Consider the following 13259-nt stretch of genomic DNA (forward strand, 5'->3'; position numbering starts at 1 on the left):
TGCGTGTGGAAGCACCAGAGACACAAAAGAACACCCCAAATCCCAGAAAAAGTTTTTTTTTCATAATATGGGCACTTTAACATGTTTTGTTTTTTTGTAATTTGGGGGAAGTGGCCCTTTAATGTTTCAATAGCTTCACAAAGCATTAGCAACAGCATATTTCATCAGGAGATACCAGAGTTAGCCTTGAAAAGAACAGACACACAATGTGTCCCTCCCTCCTCCACTCATTCTAATTCTTTCTTCTCTTCTCCTCCTCTCTAAAAACAGCTCTATCTTCCCTCCAAAACGGATTCAATTGGAGAAAAGACACAGCAGGAAGCCACAGTTGTTACAGAGCACAACAAGCAAAGCTTTACACAACACATAGATACTATCTTGGTGTGTGTGTGTGTGTGTGTGTGCCTGCGTGCGTGCGTGTGTGTGTGTGTGTGTGTGTGTGTGTGAGAGAAATACTGTACATGTGTGTATCCTTCATTACCTACCTAAAGAATGACACGCTGCGCTTCACACAGTAAACCAGTAGTCTGCCTCAGCACAAAAGAGCAGGGCTCCCATCCCACCAAACACACACACACACACACACACACACACACACACACTGATAGGCACACTCAGGAGTGCAGTCCACAAGCTGCTGAAACATGCTGTCACAGCGAATAGATAGCGAGGGAGTGCGGCAAACAACATGGGAGTACATGAGAGACACAGGGCAGAGCAGCAGTGACTAATCACTTTTACAAAACAATAACTGACCTGATATCAAAGTTAAAGAACAATCTTCAGGCTTGTTTACATAGAGCTCACCATGTGTAAATGGCACAAAGAGGCAAAAAAAAGTTTCTGTGGAAGGAATGGCCTTTATATGCATTAGCCCTGTGATGGACTGGTGGCCTGTTCAGCATGTTGCAAGCCTCCTGTCCAGTATGATGGGATGGATGAATAGTTTTACAAGCTAAAGTGGGCGAGGCTAACTGATTATCACGCAAAAGCATTTGTTAAAATTTGTATTTCAGCTTTAGCCCCCCTGGCCTGGGGGTTAAAACATAAAAATGTAGTCAATGTTTCAATGACAAAAAAGAAATTGTTTGTCTAGGTTTGTACAAGCAGATTGGAAGACAATCTGCAATGGTGCTGACTGTCACCAAAGCTCTGTGTTACCAGTTGGAAAATTGTAAACTCTCAATTTGACAGACTTTGCTCGGCTGGAATACACCTGTGGCTGCAAAACTACATGACGTAACTGTATCTCGGTAACCGGTGATAACTCTTGGCTGACTCTGGGTTGGTGCTGAGACAACGACATTTCCAGTTGAGTTCTCTAAGCTGCAGAGGGTTTAACACCTATCAGATGGGTCCAAGGAGATCCAAAGAGCTCTCACCCATCTCCACTTTGTACTTACACCAAAGCTAGGCACCAGGTACAGAGATGCTTAACCTAGTTTAACAGTGCTGGTTACACAGCATGGGATCTCACCGTCAATGGGAGTCTTAGAGGGGGATGGAGAATGAAATGGAACTGATTTACTCACTGTCCTCTCCAGGGCAGGGCATGCCAGGCCGCTCCGGGATACTGGGGAAGACTGCAAAAGACAGAAAATAAAGGAAACTGACCATTTCAATTGCTGTTTTTCGGTTTAAAATGTGACAGAAATATGCAAAGGTCATGAAAATTAAAACCCCAACCCTCACACATTTGCAATCCAGTTGATGAACACCCTGAAGTGATTTTTTAAAGGTCATATAACATGCTGCTTTTTGGATGCTTTTATATAGACCTTAGTGGTCCCCTAATACTGTATCTGAAGTCTCTTTTATATAGGCCTTAGTGGTCCCCTAATACTGTATCTGAAGTCTCTTTTATATAGGCCTTAGTGGTCCCCTAATACTGTATCTGAAGTCTCTTTTATATAGGCCTTAGTGGTCCCCTAATACTGTATCTGAAGTCTCTTTTATATAGGCCTTAGTGGTCCCCTAATACTGTATCTGAAGTCTCTTTTATATAGACCTTAGTGGTCCCCTAATACTGTATCTGAAGTCTCTTTTATATAGGCCTTAATGGTCCCCTAATACTGTATCTGAAGTCTCTTTTATATAGACCTTAGTGGTCCCCTAATACTGTATCTGAAGTCTCTTTTATATAGGCCTTAATGGTCCCCTAATACTGTATCTGAAGTCTCTTTCCCAAAATTCAGCCTTGGTGCAGAATTATAGCCACTAGAGCCAGTCCCACAATGAGCTTTCCTTAGGATGTGCCATTTCTGTGTCTGTAGCTATTGAGGAGGAGAGAGGGGGGGCAAGGTGCAGAGTGGGGGTGTGGCCTTGACCAACTGCCATGCTTCACTTGTTTTCAAGCCATGATGTCTCTCTCTTTCTCATGGGCGGGCCAAATTCTCTGGGTGGGCAAAGCAGAGAAAGGGGAGGTAACCTTTCCCCTTATGATGTCATAAGGAGAAGATTCCAGATCGGCCCATCTGAGCTTTCATTTTCTCAAAGGCAGAGCAGGATACCCAGGGCTCGGTTTATACCTATCACCATTTCAAGCCACTGGGGGACCATAGGCAGGCTGGGGGAACTCACATTAATGTTAAAAAACCTCATAAAGTGACATTTTCATGCCATGGGACCTTTAATTGAAAATGTGTACAAGAAAAACCATGAATAAATGGTTGCATTAAGTTTGTGTGACTTGTCATTCCTTAAAGCATAACTCTCGCCAAAATGCAACCTAGGGTCTTTTTGTGAATGTACCAGAGTCAAACTTTCGTTTAAAAGCATAGTTAGAACGGAAACGCCACTTTTAAGATTTACCGTAATTTCGTTTTTCGGTCAAATGGCCTTTTGAATGGGAGAGCTAGGGGCACTGCTATGATCGCCTCAAAATCACTATTTTTAAAACACTAAGAAGGCTCGACACAACATGAGACTTTGCTCCAAGTATCACCAGGGGCTCTACACATGAACTCCAGCATTGACAACATTGTTTGTGTTCACAGAGTTTACTAAAACGAAAGGTTTTGAACAACTCACTTTGGCAATTTGTTTTTCCGCTCGCAGCCATCTCGCCGCCAGCCAACGTAACAGGGAGGAGAGTAAAGATGGAAAGCTCCTAAAGCTTAGTTCCATAAATGCACGGGTAATTTGTTGTTTTGTCGTTAGTGAAACACAATATTGACCTTGTAGTTGAAAAAGGAGCCTCATATAAGAATGACATTCCTCCTATGGAGTCCGTTCATTCACATTTGGAGATTGACTCTTTTTGACTGGCAAAGATGGCTGCGAACAGAAACAACAAGCAGTGAGCTACCTTTCTTTTTTGTAAACTCTGTGAACACAAACAATGTTGTTAATGCTGGAGTTCATGTGTAGAGTCCCTGGTGATACTTGGAGAAAAGTTTCATGTTGTGTCCAGCCTTCTTAGTGTTTTAAAAGTAGTGATTTTGATGTGATCATAGCAGTGCCCCTAGCACTCCCATTCAAAAGGCCATTTGACTGAAAAACGAAATTCTTAAAAGTGGCGTTTCTGTCCTAATTATGCTTTTAAACGAAAGTTGGACTCTGGTACATTCACAAAAAGACTCTAGGTTGCATTTTGGCGAGAGTTACGCTTTAAATGTTACAATGCTTGCTAAGGTATGTACCTTTCTGTGGTGTTTTAGCTCTCCTGAAGTTGTCCGTTGTGGCAACTAGTTAAATAATTAGGATTGTATAATAATAATAATAATTATGAAATGAAATTAAAAGTATGCGCTGACTCACCATGCAGCAGTAGTCCAGACCTCTTGGTCCGATTGTAAATACGAAAAGCCTCCTCCAGCTCCATCTGGGACGAGATGGTACAAGGGTCCCCTAAATACACACAAACACACACTCTCAATACATTTAATCATACATGTCAGAGAGCAGGTAACCTACACTCAATACTGTCCCTGACCGTATCCTGTGTAAAGTGTTTTCCTTTGGTTTGTGGAAAACTTAGGTGCTTAGGGTATTTGGCGGGGGGGTTTAGGAGTAACTCCCTGAAGAAAATGCTACGTTTTTCAATAAAAATAAAAAAAAAGGCAATTTCCCTATACATTTTGTGTCTCTGTGTGGGATGTTGTCTCTTTGTAGTCGTGTTGTGTCTCTTATTGGTCATTATTGTTATCTTTGGGGATGTTTTGGGTCTCTGTGGTCATTCAGCATCGGTTTGTGTCCCTTTGTGGTAGTTTTGCGTCTCTTTTTCACATCATTTTGGGCCGTTATTATTACCATATCTGTCTCTAAAACGTTGGAAAAGCTAGAGCAGATAATAAATAAAAAACACTCAAAATGCTTATAGATAAAACTTGCTAAAGAAGTCCAACAACAATCATTAGATCTGAGAAAAGTCTTTTCATTCGGCTCAGGTGCTGCCCAAAACGGCCCGGGTGCTGCATTTAAACTTTATAATGGTGGGGAAGTGGTGTAGACACACACAGAGGACTACAGCTGCTGCTGCTAACATGCTTCTCTCCCTTACCTCCTGAGTAGACACAGTGTTAGAGATTATACGTAACTTTTAAGGTCTTTCTTTAAGCTGAGTGGCAGTCACTTAAACTTCCAGTGCATTAGACATGGTTGGTCATGGAAGCACATTTGTAGAGCGTGGACCGCTCGATATGAGCATTTTAAGGTATCCCGCTGTGCAGTGCGATGTGGCAGTGATGACTTTTGGACTGCATTGAGTGCTGCATTTTTAAGCCAGAGTTTAGCATAAAAATAAAAAGGACACAGTAGGTGCATTCAGGACAAGACAGAGCACGCAGACTGATGTACAGTATTTGACCGTGAAGCACACCCACCTTCATCGTCGATCCATTTGAGCGTGATGGGCTGCTGCTTGGCAACGCTGCACATCTTTCTCACCTCCTCACGCAACTCCACAAAGTTTACCGTGGCTGCCAAGTCTGCGATTAACATGTCCCTGAACACACACACACACACACACACACACACACACACACACACACACACACACACACACACACACACACACACACACACACACACACACACAAAATGTCAAGATTGAGTTACTTTGTGCGAGTAGGCCAGAGATCAAGATCCCTCAGGGGCTTCCAAGGAGTCAACAACAGAATGAGGCTTTCATTCACTATTATTGAATTTAAAGTAAACTTTCACTATGGTCTAATACAGGGGTGTCCAAACGTTTTTTAAAGAGTGCCAGATTTGATAATGTGAAGATGCCCGGGGCATTTAACAATACAAGTTACATACAAATGGACTGATCTATAACCATTTTTATTTTCATTGTCATTGTCACAATGTAAACAAATCAACGCCACTCAGACGTTAACAAATCAAAAAAAAACTTTAAGTTGATAAATATCTTAACCTCTTAACCATTTTAAACATGACTTATTATGAGTAATGAAAAGTTTGTTAACATTTAAGCATGCATATGACTCTTGCTCTTCCTCTTCTCGTCCTTCACAAACCGAGGCTGCGGGCCATATGAAATCTGGCTGCGGGCCGTGACTGGCCCCCGGGCCGGACTTTGTACATGCCTGGTCTAATGGTATAAACGGGATAATGTGATAGTATTTGAGGTATCCATAAGCAGGAATTTATGGACTCCGTTGAGGCAACTCCACTGCACGTCGGACGGTTCTGGCCTCCCCGTCATCCATTACTTCTCTGGTTATCAAAGGAATCACTAATCATAGGCAAACACTGGAAACACGAATTTCACAATAAGTCAGGCGGCGTTGCTAGTAAATACCACTAAATTACTGAATACTAAATACTGAAGCTGTAAACCAGACAGTTGGGACACGCATTGGTTTAAACCAATGGCCATAAATGATTTGTTTACTATAGATTTTTGAATGCTGAAATGAAACAGAAAACACAAAGTCACTGGCCTTCTAGTACTTCTCCTTATCACTGGTTTTAAAGAAGGGTGTGCATGTTCAGTTTCAACATGCAGCCAGGTAGGTGTGTGTTTTACACTGTTAACATATATCACCACCTGATACATGCTTCTGGAAGAATACGTGCAGGAGCTAGTGACTGGGCCCGTGTGAGTGAGTCTGAGTGTTAATGGCGAGTGTTTGTTGGACTCTGACAAGGTGGAGCAGAGACAGCTTGCTTCCCAGCAGGCATTGCTCCACACGGCCAACACCCACACAAGTCAATGTAGAATGATGTCTCACACACACACACACACACACACACACACACACACACACACACACACACACACACACACACACACACACTTTGGCTGACCCTTGCACTATTTGCTGAGTGTATGAACTAAAGATTGCTCGGCACACTAAGGGATTGGTCATGTACAAGCGCATAAAGCTACCTATCAACATGTTGATCTTTGAACCCTCTAATCAAAACATTTATGTCACCTCTAGCTCAAGTACTGTACAATGGTTAGTTCCATGTCAGGCTCAGTCTGGTTTAAGAAAATACAAACAACAAGCCAGAGTGATTTTTTTCCCAATTCCAGAATAGATTGGCAGTTTCCACCTACTAGGGCTGTGCTAAAAAAAAAAATCGATTCAGCCAAATTTTCTGACGTACTCCTTGCTGATACCTGTAAGCATATTGACGCAGATGCGACTGTATCGATACAGACGGCAATTTTAAAAACACTAGATAGATAGATAGATAGATAGATAGATAGATAGATATATAGATAATAGATAGATAGATAGATAGATAATAGATAGACAGATAGATAGATACTTTATTCATCCCGAGGGAAATTTTAGGCATCCAGTAGCTTAAACAACCATAACACAACAGACACACATACACACATATATCTCACATACATAAAAATCACTCAGAAATTTAAAGAGTTAACTACTACCTACTACTACAAATTCCAGTTTTCATTTTTAACCTTATTCTGAAGAAGGAAAAGAAAGAAAATCCCTTAAACTGAATGGTGGTAATTACCGGTAACCAGCAGAATTGTGTTGAAATAAACCCAGCCATTTGTCTGTTCTCAACAGCTCTCTTAAAGGCTGTAACAGCTTATGAGGGTATCTCAGATTTGATGAGGGATGATTGTGGGGCAGCCTCTGCTGATATTGATCCACTAACCTATTGATCTGTGACTGTGGGGGATCTTTACACTGCCCTCAGAAGACTTAGACTTAAGGAGTATTTTTTCAATTATTTATGCAAGCACGAATGGTAAGCTCTGTGTTTAACATGCTGGACTCAATAGACAACATACTGTACAGACACCTACACTTCATGTATCAACAGATCATTTGTAAATAGTATGTAGTTACAGTAGACCCCAGGTTTCATACTAGCTCTTGAGTGTATCTGATGTGGAGAAAGACAAGAAAACCATGATACCCTTTAGGGATTGATAGTAAGCTCCTTCATAATAACGGTTTCATTGGCAATATCTTGTTTGAAATAGATTTTTCCTAAAAGTGTTTCTTTGTTTAGAAGAAAAAAGGAAAAGCAAAAAAAAATAAAAATAAAATTATACCAAAATATATAAATACTAAACAAATGAAGATGAATAAAAATTGGTAAATTAATACATGTGCATGGGGGCCAGAAAGACTTTTTCCCATAGAGCTACATGAAGAAAAGACCCGTCTGTAAATCAGTGGATCATACTTTTTTTTTGAGCGTCACAACCCCCCCACGCAAAAATGACATTTTTCACTATCAAAATTTGATCCATTCGCTCCGATAACATTTGAAAAGTCTAGAAGAGCCACACGATTAAATAAAAAAAAATCTCCATTCAAGCTAGCGGAGCGCTAAGGCAGAAGTAGCCGTTTCTAGTGAGTCTGCTTTCTGGGCCTCACAGTACGGAAGCAGCGCTGATCGACCGGCTATTTTTACACGTGGCACTTTTTTTGGCTTCATGCGTCACTGATAGAGCTGGGCGATATGGAGAAAATCAAATATCACGATGTTTTTGACCAAATATGTAGATGTTGATATTGCGGCAATATTGTAGTGTTGATTATTGGTGCTTTCACAAAACAGTTACACGATGAGAGTTTTGATAACTAATCACCAATAATGTGGATACAATGACTAAGTGGGTAAATGCAAATGATAAAACAGCTAGAACAGTCTGGTAAGTTCAGAATAATACATCACTTTACTGTAATGCAGCCTTTTAAACCAGAAACAGTCAACTCTTGGTATTACGATATCTAAAATTTAAGACGATATCTAGCCTCATATAACGATGTCGATATAATATTGATATATTGCCCAGCCCTAGGCACTGAGCAACTCTCATAGGAATAAATGGGGCCCTGGCTCAAATGCTGTATCCTGGTCTTATTAGACATCGATGGCCCCGTGCACTAAGGCTCAGTCCTTACTGCAGTGGCCAGGTTCGATTCCAACCTGTGGCCATTTGCTGCATGTCGCCCTCTCTCTCGCCCTCCTTTCCTGTCACAGACACAAATGACAAAAAAGGCCCAAAGAATTATCTTTAAAAAACTTGATCTTAAAAAAACGGGTGAAAAGATTTTAAAAATACCTTGTGGTGTGGAAACACTGAAGTCTTACGTAGTCTGTTTATTGTTCTTTTAGCTTTACTTTGGCCAGTGATCAGAAGCTCTTTCAATTTCTCTCCATAGTTCTGTTCACTCTATATTAGTGGAAGCATGTTGAGCTGTGTTTGTAACAGGAGGAACTTTTTCACTCTGGCACAGGAACCAATTTTTTGAAAGAGTGGAGAAACAAAATATGGGTGTAAATCAGTTTAAACCAATCTGCTAGATTGATGAAAAACTGGTAAAGAACCAAAAATAATGTATCTTTCTTGTTGGCAGGCTGCTTCCAACTTGAGTATAAAGTGGGTCCGACACTGCAGTAAAACACTACATACTGTATAACAATACAAACTCTTCAGAAGATAGTGATGGCAACTTCTAACCCCCTCAGCCATAAACTCATCTTTTCTCTTTGGTGTTAAATCTCAATTCTTTTTTGGCTGCTGCTGAAATGTGTCAGTGTCGATAAATGCCAGATGTCCGATTCATAATCTTGTTCACTTATTCTTTGATCAGAAACTTTCTGATTTAAATCACGATACAAAGTTCTTGTACGGCTCCTTGTGTTTGGACGACTTTGGACGTTTGAGAAGTCTCCTTTTGTTTTGTCTGCTCAGGATATGGAACTACAGTCCTAAAAAGAGCAACATGTGATGAATGGTAAAAACGGGTAGAATGCATTCAAGTTACCATGTCATTCAGAATCAGGAGGGTTGTATTTTAAGATTATATAAATCCTAACTGGATTAGCCTGAGTTTAATGGGGCCATGTTACCCAGCTCCTGTATACACACATTCCCCTCTAAAAATACACTTGAGTGTATTACCGAGCTGAGAGTCGAAAAGCATTTCTGACCCAAATCAGAGTTTGGAGTAAGTTCTACATCAGTAAACTGCTGCCACTGAGAAGTAGCAACATGTCACCAAAAAAGGACAGTTAACAGTTAACAACAGTTAACGTTGTATGTCTATCAGTGACCATTGTGTCCTGACCATTAGCCCCTAACTATTAGGGGTGGGGGGGGAATCGATACAGCATAGTACCTCGATATTTTCCGTGACAATACCGTATCGATACACAGACGTCAAGTATGGATCTTTTATGATATATGTATTGGTCAGTTTGTCTGCTTGACAATCCCATTTTGCAGCAATAAAATTGAAGTGAGAAACTGAGAAATGTATCTTTTTAGATAAAACAGATGTTGACAAAGTTACCTTTTGGGGACATCATTTGAAACTGGGAAAAATTTGAAGTTGGAAAAAAAAGGTAATAAATTGCAATATATCGCAGAATATTGCAATATGTTTAAAATCGCAATATCGTATCGTGACATAAGTATCGTGATGATATCGTATCGTGAGGCCTCTGGGGATTCCCACCCCTACTAACTACATGCTAATTGTTAATCCACCTGACAGGGTTTCCCGCAGCACTTTGCAGCTAAGGCGGCCGCCTAAGCAACACACGCCTGCCGCCTTAACTACGTCGTCAAAAAAAAAAAAAGTATATGAGCGATATCCGCCGTGTAACTCTGTCCTGTTTTCTCCCTTTCATTCCAAACCGTGACCAACGGCAGTCTCCCTTCTCTGCATGAACGCATAAAAAAAAAAAAAATAGTACTGTAAAAAAAAAAAAACGTGCCATGAATTGGAAAATAATCAGTTTTTACAATCTTTAAATATGTGATATGCCTCCGAATCGTGTGATGCGTCCGAACAGCGGCATCTGGTGGTTGAATGTCAGCGCGCTATCTATCATCGTTCGACAAACATTCGACAACATTCTTTATCCGGGGAAAAAGAAAAAGAAAACATTTTTGGGGGAAGACGTATATCTGGCATTGGGATAGCCGACAATCAACCTGTCGCATCGAGGTGAGACAAGTGGACCATTTATGCTTGGCAAAAGAGTGTAATTACCAAAGGCCCCTTGAATTGTTCTTATTAAAACCAAGGAGGATAGCCTGTAGCGATGCTGGATGTCAGCTCTGCCATAAGCAGCGACTCTGATCACCTTTGCACATTTTGACAATGTTGTTTTGCACTTTCTTTTGCACTTCAGTGTTGTATAGTTTGTATAGTGTTTGTTAAAATTGCACAAATTAATTAACTGATTCTTGTTTCAGTTGTTATGTTGTTTAGCACTTTTTAGCACAAAGTGTTGTATAGTTTGTATGGTGTTTGTTAAAATTGCACATTGCAACTGCTATTTTGAAAAGCTGGTTATTTATTAATTATATATTTTAACGGCAAACCCCACCCTACCACCTTAACTAACACATTTTCTGCGGGAAACCCTGACCTGAATAAACTCAAATCACATTGAAACAATTTCTCTCTGCCATATAAAACCTTCACACCCCCAAGTATAAAAGAGCACAACACAACTCAACACAATGTTACTTTGAACTGTGAGTTCCTTTAAGCACGCTAACTGGATTAATAAACCATCAAACAAGGCGGCTTTTCATTCTCGGGCTTCAATATTTTAGTCTGTTTAACCTTTTCTGATCTCTTAATCATTAGATGCCAGTGTATTCCAGGCTCAGTATACTGTGGACTGAAAAGTCTTCCACAACATCATTCATTCATTCATTCATTCATTCATTCATGCACTTAGTGGCATGGCAATGTCAGCTATTTGTTTCTTTGTAGGACACTTTTACAGACCAGAAATGCAATAGTGCAAATAGCAATAATTTATTTTGGTTACAGAAGAAAATAAACTAGGGATGCACCGAATCCAGATTTTTTGGGGTTCGTCCAAATACTGAATCCACTGGTTAAGATTCTGCCGATTTCGAAACCGAATACCGAATCCTCCTCCCATCCTCAGTCCAGTAACACAGTAAACACATTAATGAAGTAAACAACGTCCACAGCAGTGTATTTTTGTCCTTTTCTGTCCTTCCTTTGCCGTACCTGAAGTTGCTGCATTCTGGCTGCTGTCTGTAGATTCCTTCATGCACAACTCGTATTCTTTCGGATGGTTCATACACAAATGTTTTAACAGCGGCGATGTTGTGTATTGTTTAGGGTCCTCGCCACCACGAGACAAATCAGCATTGTAAATTGAACATGTAGCTGGACTTGAATGGCCTTCTTTTTACTGACAGTACTGCCAAACAACACTTTTTCTGCTCACGAGTTCCAGTTTCACTTTCTCACAGCCTACTGCATTGAACGGTCCACCCACGTAAACACCTTCCCGTAATCAACGGCAACGTCATCACGTCGACCAGCGTAGCGTAGTGCAAGCGTAGGGTTCGGTTCAGTGGAAAATCATTTTACGGTTCGGCAGAAAACCGAACCCCGTCAAAAAGCCCAATATTCAGCCGAATCCGAATCCTGGATTCGGTGCATCCATAAAATTACCGCTTATACTGATAATCGTGAGAGAACCCCGATCTGAATTTTAACAAAAAACATTGTGATTGTCATTTATCAAGAATATCATTAGCACCACCTATTAGCCAAATGCTGGTAAAATATGCAAGTGGCTGGTAGATTTGCTTCACTCACCAGCCAAAAAAACAATGGTAGTCTATTGAGTGGCTGGTGGACGAAAAAGTTAATTTTGAACCCTGGTCACGTGACTACTTTTCATAACCTTTTGTGGCATTTTTGTCAGTGTTTAGAGCAATAGCGTTAGGTAGCCTCAATCACAACAAGAAAAGGTCCTTTTCATCAATAAAAATGAACATTTACATAACAAACACTTGGCAAAAGTATTAAAGATAGTGTAAATATAAGGGTTGGCACTCCTTCAAAGACAACAGTAAAAGTAACATTTCTTAAAAAAAAGAAAAGAAAAGAGAAACACGTACAGAATGATTCTTTAAGTATGTATAGATAATGTATATGAGCTCTAATACATACAATACCTTACATAGAATTTAATATTTGATAAAGCAGTGACATGATTGTCATATTAACCAACGCAACACATCAACAACAATACTGATCCTGCTATAATCCCAGTTAGATACCACAAACTGTGGAAAGATATATATAGGCTACAAAAAAAAGCCATTAGAACTGTAATATTGTGCTCCCTATTTCATGTTTTTAAATAATTCAATTATTTTGTATTCTTTGCTGACCCCTGGCATGTTTTATGTTATTTTATGCTTCTTTTTTTCTTTTTCATCTCTATTTGAAAATAAGTGATGCGTTCCCTTTTTTCACATTTGTAATGCATACTGGATTTAAATTAAAAAAAGAAAAATAAAAGAAAAGAAAAAGATAGGCCTAGAGTACTATAATCACATTATACAGCAAAATAAAAAAAAAAACGTCCTCACTGGTATACGTGCAGTTTAGTGTCCCAAATTATTTTCCAAAAACGAAGTGTCCCAAATGATGAGGGTCTTATTTGAGACAGGTTAGGGTTAGGGTTAGGGACCCTAATTTAGGGTTAGGGTAGCACAGGTGGTTTAGCAGGTTCATAATTAATTAAGGACATTGTATGGGGAATTTGGGACACTAGCTAAACTGCACGTATACCAGTTGACAGAGTGCAGTGTCACGCTCACTGACCTAGCTTGATTTCAGGAACGACCCTAACGTAACTTCCATACCACCAGATATGTGGAAGTCTCCACTCCACAGGTGTTCCCCTTGTCATTGTATCCCAGCCAGCTACATATTTCCTACGACAAGCTACTTACCCACGGTAGTGTGCTTTTATTTTCACCAACTCCGAGTCCA

The 13259-nt window shown here is 40.1% G+C and overlaps 1 long non-coding RNA gene across 1 annotated transcript in view; it reads right to left on the bottom strand.

The window, feature by feature from the left end:
- Positions 1-3759: 3759 nt before the first annotated feature.
- LOC144520473 (uncharacterized) overlaps positions 3760-13259 on the bottom strand; it is a 9757-nt gene continuing 257 nt past the window's right edge. The window contains exons 1-3 of the long non-coding RNA XR_013502227.1: positions 13220-13259; positions 4824-4945; positions 3760-3849 (exon numbers count right to left, since the gene is read on the bottom strand). The exon at positions 13220-13259 is cut by the window's right edge and continues 257 nt beyond it. This is a non-coding gene — a long non-coding RNA (uncharacterized LOC144520473). The remainder of the gene's footprint in view (positions 3850-4823; positions 4946-13219) is intronic.

This window comes from Sander vitreus, chromosome 7, assembly GCF_031162955.1.
Source record: "Sander vitreus isolate 19-12246 chromosome 7, sanVit1, whole genome shotgun sequence".
Lineage (NCBI taxonomy): Eukaryota > Metazoa > Chordata > Actinopteri > Perciformes > Percidae > Sander > Sander vitreus.